This window comes from Apium graveolens, chromosome 9 (genome assembly GCF_009905375.1).
Source record: "Apium graveolens cultivar Ventura chromosome 9, ASM990537v1, whole genome shotgun sequence".
NCBI classification, from domain to species: domain Eukaryota; kingdom Viridiplantae; phylum Streptophyta; class Magnoliopsida; order Apiales; family Apiaceae; genus Apium; species Apium graveolens.
Window position 1 is genome coordinate 139,753,974 of NC_133655.1, and position 13,580 is coordinate 139,767,553.

Consider the following 13,580-nt stretch of genomic DNA (forward strand, 5'->3'; position numbering starts at 1 on the left):
ACAGGGTAATCAACTGCAAGACTGCTAAGGAGATATGGGATGCTCTGGAAACAAGATGTCAGGGAACTGACACAATTAAGAAGAACAGGAAGACAATACTCACTCAAGAGTATGAACACTTTGACTCAAAGACTAATGAGTCATTGAATGATTTATATGATAGATTTGTCAAACTTTTGAATGATTTGTCATTGGTTGATAAAGAGTATGATCTTGAAGATTCAAACCTTAAGTTCCTGTTAGCTCTTCCTGAATGCTGGGATTTGAAGGCAACGACAATAAGAGACAACTACAATCTTGATGAAACAACTCTTGACGAAATCTATGGAATGCTCAAGACACACGAGCTGGAGATGGAACAAAGAAGCAAGAGAAAAGGAGGAAAGTCAAGGACAGTTGCTCTTAAGGCTGAAGAAGAATTCCCCAAAGCAGCTTCCTCAAAGAAAGACAAGGGTAAAGCTCTTTTCATAAAGTCTGATACTGAGTCATCAAGTTCTGAGAGTGATGATGACTCAGATTCTGAAAGCTTGCCTGAGACTGATGCTGATGAGGAGATGATGAAACTGTGTGCTCTTATGGTGAAAGGAATCACAAAGATTGCATACAGGAAGTTCAGGAAGGGAAAGAAGTTTCCCAGGAAAAGCATAAGTTCTGATAAGAAGAATTTCAGAAGATCTGAAGGAAAAGGAGGAAAGTCTGACAGAGGAGATTACACCAATGTTAAATGCTATAACTGTGGTGAGAAAGGCCACATATCTCCTGACTGCAAGAAGGTAAAGGGTGACAAAGGCAAGGCTCTTGTCACAAAGCAGAAAAGCTGGACAGACACCTCAGACTCTGAAAGTGAGGAGAACTATGCATTAATGGCAAATGCTAATAAAGAAAGTGCTGAGAGCAGTTCTGAAGCTGCTGAAACAAAGGTACCTCAGACTACTTATGCTTTTCATACTGATGATATTAATGAGTTGAGAAGATATCTTAAAACCATGTTTGTTAGCTATAGAGATCAAACTTTAACATGTGAAAGATTAACTTCTGAAAATCTTGCATATAAGAAAAGAAATGATTTCTTAGAAAAAGAGTTAGTCATATTCCATCAAACTCAGAAGGATAGAGATGATGCTTTTTATGTTAGGGATGAAGTGCTAAAAATGAATGAATCTCTAAAAACTGAGTTAGAAAAGGAAAGAGAGATAATCAGGACTTGGACTAACTCTGGCAGAACAACTCAAAATTTGCTAAGTAGTGAAAATTGGAAAGAGGGCTTAGGTTATGGAGAAAATAAGAATGATAAAGTAACTGAAGAAATTAAGCCTGTTGTTAAGCAAAAGCCAAAGTTAAAACCTGTTAAGTTTGTAACTATAAAGTCTGATAATGAGAAATCAGAAGTTAAAGAGGAATTAACTTCTGACAAACTAAAACAGGAAAAGACAGCTAAAGTAAACATAGGCTTAATGACAAAGAAGCAGCTTAAGCATAAGCTGAAAGATGTCAAGAATGCAAACAAGGTAAAATCACCTAGGAAAAATAGGAATGGAAAGGAAGGTGTGAATAAAAGCAATGATTATAAACCTGTTCCTGATGCACCTAGGAAAACATGTCATAAATGTGGAAGTTCTAACCATCTGGCTTCTTTTTGCAGGAAAAATAAGAATATTAACTCCTTACCTTCGAAATCAGGAGTTAAGAGTCAGTCAGTTAGATACAAACCACAAAATCCTTGTTTTCATTGTGGTAGTTTATGGCATTCCATTTATACTTGTAAGGAATATCATAGTCTGTACTATGATTATTATCAAATAAAACCTTCTTTGAAGAAAGTTTCCATTGTTCCTTCTAGTATAAATTCTGATTCAAAGTCTGATAATGTAAATTCTGATAAGAAAAATGTTAACATAAACTCTGATGCTAAATCCGCTGCAAATGTTAACAAACTTAATAAGACCAAAGGATCCAAGCAAGTCTGGGTCCTTAAAACTAATAATTAGTGGTCTTTATGATTGCAGGGCAACAGGAAAAATATTCTAGTTCTGGACAGTGGATGTTCAGGTCATATGACTGGAAATAAGGCCCTGCTATCAGACTTTGTGGAGAAAGCTGGCCCAAGTGTTTCTTATGGAGATGGCAACATTGGAAAAACATTGGGATATGACAATATCAATCTTGGGAATGTCATCATTAAAGAAGTAGCTCTGGTCTCAGGACTTAAACACAACCTTCTGAGTATAAGTCAAATCTGTGACAGAGGTTATCATGTTGATTTCTTTGAAGAACACTGTGAAATTGTGAGTAAATCTAAAGGCAAAGTTGTTCTGAAAGGATATAGACGTGGTAACATTTATGAAGCTAAGCTTTCAACAAGTACTGATGGCTCTGCAATTTGTCTGTTAAGTAGAGCATCAATTGAAGAAAGCTGGAATTGGCATAAGAAACTCTCTCATTTAAATTTCAACAATATAAATGAACTGGTCAAGAAAGATCTTGTGAGAGGATTGCCAAACACAGTATTTGCTCCTGATGGTCTTTGTGATTCATGTCAGAAAGCCAAACAAAGAAAATCTTCATTCAAGAGCAAGACTGAATCATCAATTCTTGAGCCTTATCATCTTATACATGTTGATCTACTTGGTCCAGTAAATGTCATGTCTATTGCAAAGAAGAAGTATGCGTTGGTCATAGTGGATGAGTTCACCAGATACACATGGGTGTATTTCTTGCACACAAAAAGTGAAACTGCATCTATCTTGATTGATCATGTCAAACAGCTGGATAAAATGGTCAAAGATTCTGTGAAAATTTTAAGGAGTGATAATGGCACTGAGTTCAAGAATTTGATAATGGAAGAGTTCTGCAAAAGCCATGGAATAAAGCAGGAATTTTCTGCTCCTGGAACTCCACAGCAAAATGGAGTTGTTGAAAGGAAGAATAGAACTCTCATTGAAGCTGCACGTACAATGCTTGAAGAAGCAAAGCTTCCAACCTATTTCTGGGCTGAAGCTGTGCAGACTGCTTGTTTTACTCAAAATACAACACTCATTAACAAGCATGGAAAAACACCATATGAGATGGTGAAGAAAAAGAAGCCAAATCTGAAGTATTTTCATGTATTTGGATACAAGTGTTTTGTTCTCAAGACTCATCCTGAACAGCTATCAAAGTTTGATCTAAAAGCTGATGAAGGAATCTTTGTTGGATATCCACTTTCCACAAAAGCCTTCAGAGTCTATAATTTGAGAACAAAAGTGGTCATGGAATCTATCAATGTCTCTTTTGATGACAAGAAGATCACTGGTCTTAAAGATTTCGTTGACCATGATCAGCTGAGATTTGAAAATGAAGACTCATATTCTGATACTGAAAAACCTGACAGTCTAAGTCCTGATACTACAAACTCTGACGGATTAAACTCTGATGTTATTGAAACTGTGGTGACTACGTTAAAGGAAGATGCACCTATGCAGGGGGAGCATACTCAAGATCCTACCACATCTCAAGAAACATCAGAACAGGCATCTGGCTCTTCAAGTTCTGATTCGTCAAGTTCTGATAAGCCAAGTTCTGATAGTGCTGAAAATCTAAATACTGAAGAATCCAACTCAGAGAGCATAGTTTCAGGGGGAGCATCAGAAAATGAAAATGAAGATAGCATGGATCATGGGGGAGCATCCAGTTCTAGAGAAAACATTCCATCTGCAAGGAAGTGGACAAAATCACATACACCTGATTTGATAATTGGAAATCCTGATGCAGGTGTCAGAACTAGAACATGTACTTCAAATGAGTGTCTATACAATTCTTTTCTCTCTCAGACTGAGCCAAAGAAAGTAGAAGAAGCTCTTCAAGATGCTGATTGGGTGCAAGCAATGCAGGAAGAGTTGAATGAATTTGAAAGAAACAAAGTCTGGACCCTAGTACCAAGACCAAAGAATAGATCTGTTGTTGGTACAAAGTGGGTATTCAGAAACAAAACTGACAGTGATGGCATAATTACAAGGAATAAGGCAAGGCTGGTTGCAAAAGGATATTCTCAACAGGAGGGAATTGATTATGATGAAACATTTGCACCAGTTGCTAGGTTAGAAGCCATAAGGATATTTTTGGCTTATGCTGCTCACAAAAAGTTTACTGTCTTTCAAATGGATGTGAAAAGTGCTTTTCTCAATGGAGAATTGGAGGAAGAGGTATATGTTGAACAACCTCCAGGTTTTGTAGATACCAAACATTCAGATTATGTCTACAGGCTTGATAAAGCACTTTATGGACTTAAGCAAGCTCCTAGAGCATGGTATGAGACTTTAGCTCAGTTTCTTCTGGAAAGTGGATTCAACAGAGGAACAATAGACAAAACACTGTTTTACCTCAACCATGGAAAGGACTTACTTCTGGTCCAGATTTATGTTGATGATATCATTTTTGGATCTACAAATGACAAACTTTGCAAGAAGTTTGCCAAACTAATGCAGTCAAGATATCAGATGAGTATGATGGGGGAACTTAGCTATTTTCTGGGACTTCAAGTCAAGCAGAATGAGGAAGGCACTTTTATTTGTCAAATCAAGTACACCGGAAACTTGCTAAAGAAATTTGGAATGCAAGATTGTTCAAGTGCATCCACTCCAATGTCCACTGCAACAAAACTGGATAAGGATACCGGTAAATCAGTAGATATTACTGACTATAGAGGTATGATTGGCTCTCTACTCTATCTAACTGCTAGTAGACCTGATATCATGTATGCTACCTATCTTTGTGCAAGATTTCAAGCAGATCCAAGAGAACCTCACTTAACAGCTGTAAAAAGAATCTTTAAGTATCTTAAAGGAACAGCTGCTCTGGGATTATGGTATCCTAGAGAATCAGATTTTAAACTAATAGGTTACTCAGATGCAGATTTTGCAGGTTACAAAATTGACAGGAAAAGCACAAGTGGAAGCTGCCAATTTCTTGGAGGCAGATTGGTTTCTTGGTACAGCAAGAAACAAAAGTCAATTTCCACATCAACTGCAGAAGCAGAGTATATTGCTGCAGGAAGCTGTTGTGCACAGATTCTTTGGATGAAGAATCAGTTACTGGATTATGGGTTAACATATTTCAAAATCCCTATTTACTGTGATAATCAAAGTGCTATTGCTATGACAGGTAATCCAGTTCAACACTCAATGACAAAGCACATCAGCATCAGGTACCACTTCATCAGGGAACATGTGGATGAAGGTACAGTGGAATTGCATTTTGTTCCCACAGATCAACAGTTGGCAGATATCTTCACAAAACCATTATGTGAAGCTACTTTTACAAGATTGGTAAATGAACTTGGAATGGTTTCAAGTTCTTTCTTTAAATCTGCTTAGACTTGTTCTGTGTTATCAGACTTTATGCTCAGTATTTACAGGATTAATCTCATTGTGTATTCTGTGCTTAATTGATAAATGTCTTTAAGTACTGACTGTTGTCTGATATATGTTTCTAAACTCTGATAAGTGATATGTTTGTTCTAGTACCTATTCAATCCTATGAGGATAACTGTGCTAGATACTGACCTAGTAGTCTTTAATAAACAAATGATTCCATGGAAGAAGTAATTATTTCAGTGGAAATCTTATGACACTAGCAAATTCTGATAATTGAGCTTAGTTAAGTTTACTTTGTATATCTTATTACTAAGTCACAAATTAGAATAATGCTACTCATCTGTTAAGTTCTGATACTAGTAAAACTGCTGAGTGCACTAAGTGCTAATAGACCTCTCTTATCAAAAGAAAAAGCAAAAAGATTAAAGGATAAAATCAGGTACTCCTTTGAGATCTAGAGTAAAAATGTGAAAGGGACGACCCAAGTGCATTGCTGGTATTAAGTAAATATGCATTAGAAAAGCAAAATATTTTCTTGGTGACTTTTCACACTCTATGATTACTGGAGAAATACTCTGATAATAGCATAAATTCTGATAAACAGTCGTGACTCACTTACACTGAGAAGCCACTGTAAAATAGAATTTCAAAAGATGCATAAAATTAGCACAAAACAGTTGAGGTGGCCTCAAGCATGAACTCATTCATCAGTAGGTTTCAGGATAATGACAGCTCTTTAGCAAAATTTTAGTTATGCCTTATTTCTAAGATGTACTGAAGTGAATCAGACTTTACTCTTTGTCTGTTATTTAGCTTAATGCACACACTAATCACTCCATCTGAATGATGAAAATTTCTGTGGTGGTCTATGTTATTGTAGATAAACAGTCATTGTGTCATTTTTGCACAAATTCTGAGGACAAGTTCTAGTTACACGTTCTGATGATTCAGTTCTGACGTTCATAACTAAGAACTTGTATGAGGATTTACTAAGATGAGCATTCCTTTTTCGAGTTAAGAAATTATGTTCTGATGACTGTTAAGTTCTGGTATAGGTCTAAGTTCTGATTTCTCAGTCTAATCCTTTACTTGGCTTATTTTTGAATGAAATTTAATAACAGTCTCAGTTTGTACTCGCATATGTTGAAGTGGAAGATTAATAGTCACTATGATTAGGATTAATGGTTTTGTACTTGAACAGTCCACCGTTTCTTGTGTCTTGTGCGGTCTAGACCATGATTCCTCTTTTCAATGACTGTTATTCTTTTTCAAAGTCTAGGGAGACGAGGTAGAATTAATTTCTACCTGTCAGCATTAAATCTCTTTGCGTCTCTTGGCATTCTTTTGCCTATATAAACAACCACTTCACATCAGTCTTTCCATCACATTCTTCTCACACACTTATCCTCCTTCTTCTGTCAAAAACACAATGGTTTGATACAACATGTTTTTGAACACACAAACCTTCACAATGGAGCTCAGTTGTGCCGACTGACAGCAGGAGTGGCATGTAACAGCCATTCCTGAGGAGATCTGGGATTCTGTCCCACAGGAGGTGCTAACTCACCTCCTATTCTTCTATATGGACTACCATCGCCATCTGGAGCGATTGGAGGAGGAAAGGCGGGAAGCTATCCGTCAGCAAGAGCGAATCATACGACTCGCCATCTTGTTCGTCGAAGATAGGAAGAGGAAGATGACTTAATCTCGTCTTCTTCCTGTTCTTCTTCATCCTCAGCTTTGTCAGGCTTCTTAGCTAGGACTAAAGTTGTTGACGTTAGGATTAGAAGCTTAGGGAAAATCTTGTATTGATGTAATTTCTATTTCATATATGTATTGACTTGATATATTAATGAAAACTGTTTTTACTTCAAGATTTTGTCTCTGAGTTATTTTATCTTGTGTTGTTAAATCCTGCTTGATATTCTGATGACCATTTAAATTTTGTCTTTATTTAAGTTCTGATTCTCTGTCAGCACTTATTCATCGAAATTATCTCGGTCATTTTTAACATGATTCATTTTCAAAATATTAATGTTGTAGTGAAAAATAATTCAATCAGTGCTAACGGTTTAAATTTTGAATTAAAACTGTGTCTCTTGATAAATGGAACGGTTTTTCCTTGAAACAAGGCAACTGGGTAAGTAATCATTCCTGTTTTCTCGAGCCCAGTAACTATCCGTTATTACTGCATGTCTGACAGGTATCCAACGGTAACATTTTTTTTCAGAGTATAAGAACAACAGAGAGAAGATTTCTTTAATCTTTTATTTTCTTTATACTTTATCTCTCTTCTTACTTTTACTCTATTTCTCATTCTTTCTCACGTTGGTTTTTCATACAGACATTATCTCAAACACCTAACATGCATACTTGAATCTCAATATTTTTTTCACATGGCACCAAAGGATTTAATCATTGATGGAGCAAAGTTTGTTCCAAACATGTAACGACCGAGGAATTACGCTTGTATTATATTATAATAATGATAAATTATGTGTATTATTATGTGGTTAAATGTGTTAAGTCGTTAAACCCTAACTGCTATGTGATATGTGTTGGCTGTTTTGATCCAAACGTGTTTTGGATATTTATTGAGCATTTTATCATCAGTTATATATATATTATATCAAAACCTGTACAGCTCAAAACTATGTTTTAAAAGCCCGTATTTCAAACAAAATCATTGGCCCTATTTTGTCAAAAATGCCCTATCCCATATCGCTATTCTGAACCCCTAAACGTTTTACAAATTTACCTTTTTCGCGAAAAACGACTTTTCCGGACCCCTTTGGGTACCAAAAGCCCCACAAAAATCACATTTTTATTTTTATATGATCATGAAATTATCATATATCATTTTTCTTTGCATTTTTGTAATATTCACAATTTTTGGGAATTTTTGACATTAATTTTGTATTTATTGGATATTTAAAAATTCATTATTAATACCCAAAAATTATAAAACTTGGGGCCAAATATTTTTATTAGATGTATAATTAGACCCTTAATTTTATTTAGGGGTATTATTTTCATTAGTATAAATACCTGTTTTATTATTAATTATTCATTAATTAATTGTTAAAAATCAGAAAATAAAAATTAGAAAGTGTGGGAGAAGTTTGTGTTCTTGAAGAAGGGAGAAGATCAAACAGTGATTTTGGGAGATTTACTAATCCACTGAAAACGCTCGAGTAACCAATACAATCCTTGTGAAGAGACGAATCTATTGATACTAATATCAACAACTGAGGTTTGTTTAATCTCAAAATCGATTTTTATGTTCTTGGCATGAATTTCGGTTTTTGATTTTGAAGAATCATTTGATTGTTTGGATTATGTAGTTAGTTTTGTTGTAGTTCTAGGAGTAATCAGGTATTTTTATTTTGATTTTATAACCCCTGGAATGATGGGCCGAGTTCTTGGGTTTTAGTGCTTTTGATTTCGTTTTTTTCAGATTTCGAGATGCTATCTATTGTTTTTGTTGATGGGAATTGATTATAGATACTCAGTACTTTAATTTGGCATAAAAATCAAGTTGTTTGGTTGCGTTTTGAGGGGTTTGGGTTTCTTGCCGGAAAATTTCGAGTTCATCGGAATTTTGGACGTTTTTCTTGATTGTGGGGTGATGGCCGGGAATCGACCGACGCCGGACGTCGGAAGTTCGCCGGATTCTGGGCTTCTCCGGTGAGTTCTTCCGCGCCGGTCATCTTCTTCACGTCGCCGGCGATCTGTTCCTACCCTTCCCCGCCGTTCGATCCGAAAAGTCCCTGTTTCCTGTGTGCAAAGTTGTTTCTGTAATTGTTAATTAATTATTTTATATTTATAAATCAGAAATCAATTTTAACAATTCTAAAAATCTAATAAAAATTAGATTTAAATTCTGAAAAATATTATTAATAATTTCAAAATTATTTTGTTAATTTAGAAATTCGAAAATTATTATTTATTTAATTACTTAATTGTTTATTTAACGATTTATTTATTTATTTATTTATTAATAATTAGGTAATTAATTAATAAATAAGGATTAAAAATATCTGAATAATATGATTAATAATTCGTTAATTAGTTGAATAATACGAGTAACTCGTATCTATACGAGTAATATTTTGATAAGTTAGAATTATTATTCGAGCGATAGTAACAGTTAGTTGTATCGATTATTTATTTGTAAATAATCGATATAATCGAATAATTAATAATAAGTTATGAATAATGATAATAAAATTGTAATTAATCCTAGTAATTAGGGATTAATTATTTTAACATACAATAATTATTAAATAATTATTTAAAACTATAATTAAGGATTATGTAATTATAATAAATTATTTATAATAAATTATTAATTAATTAAATCTTGTTTAATTCATAATAATTCAACCGTTAATCCGATTTGAGCGAAACGAATACCTCTAGACTCAGAAAAATGAAACGAATCCAATAAAAATAATTGTGAGTTATAATTTCCTCCAAAAGAGTATGGTTTGGTGATAATTAATAGTTTGTAGGCCCTAATAGGGGTATAATTTAACCGAATAATCCCGAAAAATTATAATAAAATCAGATAAGGCTAGTTAATGCAGGTATGAGTCTAGAATCAATTCTAAAAATAATTATAAGTCTAAAAATTGATTATGTGCTTTATGTGCTATGTGCTTTATGTGATTATGTGAACCTATGTGCTATATCAATATATGTGTATATATGCGAATCAGATAGAAACGCATGGGTAGACTGATAAGGTTACGTGATATCAATTCCAGATACACGTATATAATAAGTCATCTAAACAACTATCTTTCCATGATTGGTTCAGTGTTAGCAAGGCAGAGTAAGCTAGGGACAGAAGGCGGTGAGTTGAATCAGGTTAAGTACGCGCGAGGCAAGTTTTTCCCCTATTCTAAATTCAGAATAGTGAATTATATTCCAATTTACATATCAATTACACTTTGATAATTCTTGTTCATATGCACTGATACATATCTATTGATTCTTGTTTCTATTTCATTTCGATTCTTGATTTCTCCCAATTTATTGAATCCTCTATTCATATTCCAATATTTTTACCCTTGTTACATATATTATGATATATCCTGATGTTGGGATACATCAAAAGCATTCCGATTGTTCCGGATGCTAAACTTCGGACTGGATGGTTACGATACAGGCTGGGTTTTACTCAGACCTTTAATTAATAGGCCATAGCTGCCTGAGTACTCCTTATGTTGGTTGGATCTATACAGTTGGGTATAGATTCGCACTGTATCCTGACTGATCAGCGGGTTATAGTGCATATGTTGGTTCTTGTTTCCAGTCTTGTTCATTTGGCACTCGCCAGTATTGGCAAATTATTAGTCTATACAGACTCAGATGGTTGATCAAACCAGCAGCTTATTGGTTCACTTATCTCTCTCTCTTTATACTATCTATATTGTTGCAGGCTTGTTGAGCAATTTTGGCTCATCCTCTTTTATTGTTATTCCTATTGTCTTACAGTTAAGGTAGAGAATGAAACCCATCAGAACCCGCGTAGTCAAGAAGCGAGTCAAGCAGCGGGACCCTCTTATACCAAGAGTGTTCATCCCTATCCCTGAAGAGAGCTTTGAGTTATCAGATCAGGTGTAACAGGATAAGTACTATTATGGTTTGAATAAAAGTTGTGTGGTGAGCATGTAGATAGAATAAAGTTTTGTAATAAAGAGAGTTCTTGAGACGGATTGTTTTTATTTGGTTTGTAATAAAGTAGTATGTGGTTCTTGTTTTCAGATCTTAACCTTAAAAGATCCTGATAGCAGTAGTTCGGGGTAATTATTCTATTTATATTCCGCTTTTGCAAGACTAATGTGTAGTTAATATTAGTAATGCCCCAAATCTATACCCCGGATTTGGAGGGTGTTACAGTTGGTATCAGAGCTTAGGTTTGACCTTTGAAAACAAGAACGTTAGGGCTAAGATAAGATAGGAAAATGAGATAGGATGAGAGTAAGAATGTTAGGATTGTTTGTCTATGTGATTATAAGTTATGAGTTTAGGATTGTGATTTGATTGTATTTGTGTTATTATTTTTATGTATATTAGATGGCTTCTTTATCATCATCTACGGAGAGGACCGAGACAGATCCAGGGGATGCACCGGTAGTAGCCCCAGTGTCAGAGCAGATCTTACCTCTATTGCCACCTGAGCTAGCACCAGAGATACCACTTCCCCCAGAGGTACCAGGTTTTGTAGATTATTTTCCATATTTTGAGCCAGAGATACCAGATTTTCCACCACTAGAGTTCCCGATGTTCGATATTCCTGACATGATTGATCTTCCGCAGTGGGAGGATTTAGAGCCTCAGATTCCTATGCCACCAGTCGAGATTCCAGAGCTGCCACATATGGAGCTAGAGGCAGAGCCGCCAGTGTATACGCCGATGGAGCAGCCTGTCTTATTTCCTGCCCCATTAGCCATTTATGCACCTGTTCCAGGAGTTTATCAGTTTCCTCAGCCAGAGTTTATGGATGATATTATGGTGGATGGACCATTACCTTCTCGAGGTTCCAACACTGATCTTCGGGAGCATCATACCGTGACTTACCAGCGCTTTCAGGCAGAGAGGGAGGAGAGGATTAGATGGCAGAACCAGTGTAGGGAGATCCTTGGGTTGTATGAGACACAGACGGATGGTCCTGTCAGAGCATTACGACCGGATTATATACTGAGAGAGAGGCTACATCATATTCACCGGGTTAGTTCGCAGCAGCTTACTGAGTTGAGACAGCAGGATCTTAGTGCGGAGACAGCATATCGCAGAGCATTGGGACTTACCGAGGCAGTGCTAGAGGCATTGCAGGAGGAGTTGAGCCACGTACCACCAGGATTTTGAGACCAGCAGATCAATGAGTGTGGTATTATGTATATTTTGTAGATAGAGGCAGCATAGTATTGTATGACTAGTGTGTATGAGTGTAGTTACTGACTTTGACCGATAGTAGTAGTAGCAGTATGACTGTTATATCATAGGTTTTTGTATCAAGCACTGACACTTGTAGCTGGTGTTCTACATGTATATATACGAGATGATCTTTTGCACGTTTCTTTATTTTATTTTCAGTTATTTAAGCATTTATATTTATTTCAGTACCATTGCATATTTACAAATGTAGTTTTATTTACGATCATGATGTATCCTTATGTAAAAAAAAACACATCATACTGTTTTATCTATTCAGTTATTTAATAAGCTGTTTTATTTTCTCAAATTGACTGTTTTAATATATGTTTAATATACTGTTATTAAAGAAGACCATTGTTTATTTACCAGAAAGATGGCACCTAAAAGAAAAACATAACCCGATTCATCGAATGGGAACACCGAGGGCCAAAACAATAATAAACAGATGGATCAGATGTTTAATCTCATGCAACAACAAATGTTGATGATGCAACAACAAATGCAGCAGCAACAGCAGCAGTTCCAGCAACAGATGTTACAGCAAGCCGCTCATCCAGGACATCAAGTACCACCAGCAGCGCCTACGACCACTTTCAAGCAATTTTAATTGGTGAAGCCACCGGAATTTATGGGTTCCACGGATCCTACAAAAGCGAGAGCTTGGCTGAAAGAGATGGAAAAGGCTTTTTCGTTGGTAAAGGTTGAGGAAGAGCAGAAGACGGATTTTTCTAGCTATTTCCTGAAAGGCGAAGCTAATTACTGGTGGGAATCGAAGAAAGCTTTGGAAGAAGAAGGTGTGGTGACCTGGGATAGATTCACTGATCTTTTCTTGGGGAAATATTTTCCTCGTTTTATGAAAAACCAGATGGAGATCAAGTTCCTGGAGCTGAAACAAGACAACTTATCGGTTGCGGATTATGAGACCAAGTTTACTGAATTGGCAAGGTTTGTTCCAGAGCAGGTGGATACGGACGAGAAGCGGGCCAAGAGATTTCAGCAAGGACTAAAACCATGGATTCGTAGCAGGGTAGCTGTGTTTGAATTGACAACTTATACGGCTGTTGTTCAGAAGGCTATGATTATTGAAGGAGAAAGCGAAGCAGCTCAGAAAGAGAAAGGACCAGGGAACTTTCAGAATCGTTTCAATAAAAGGCCGGGATTTCAAACTCGAGGAAAAGTAAACTTTAGGAGGCCAGAACAAAACAACCAGAGGATGGGTAATCGACTACCTGCCCCAACTCAGCAAAGGCTTATTCGACCGCCTGTACCTGATTGCAGAACGTG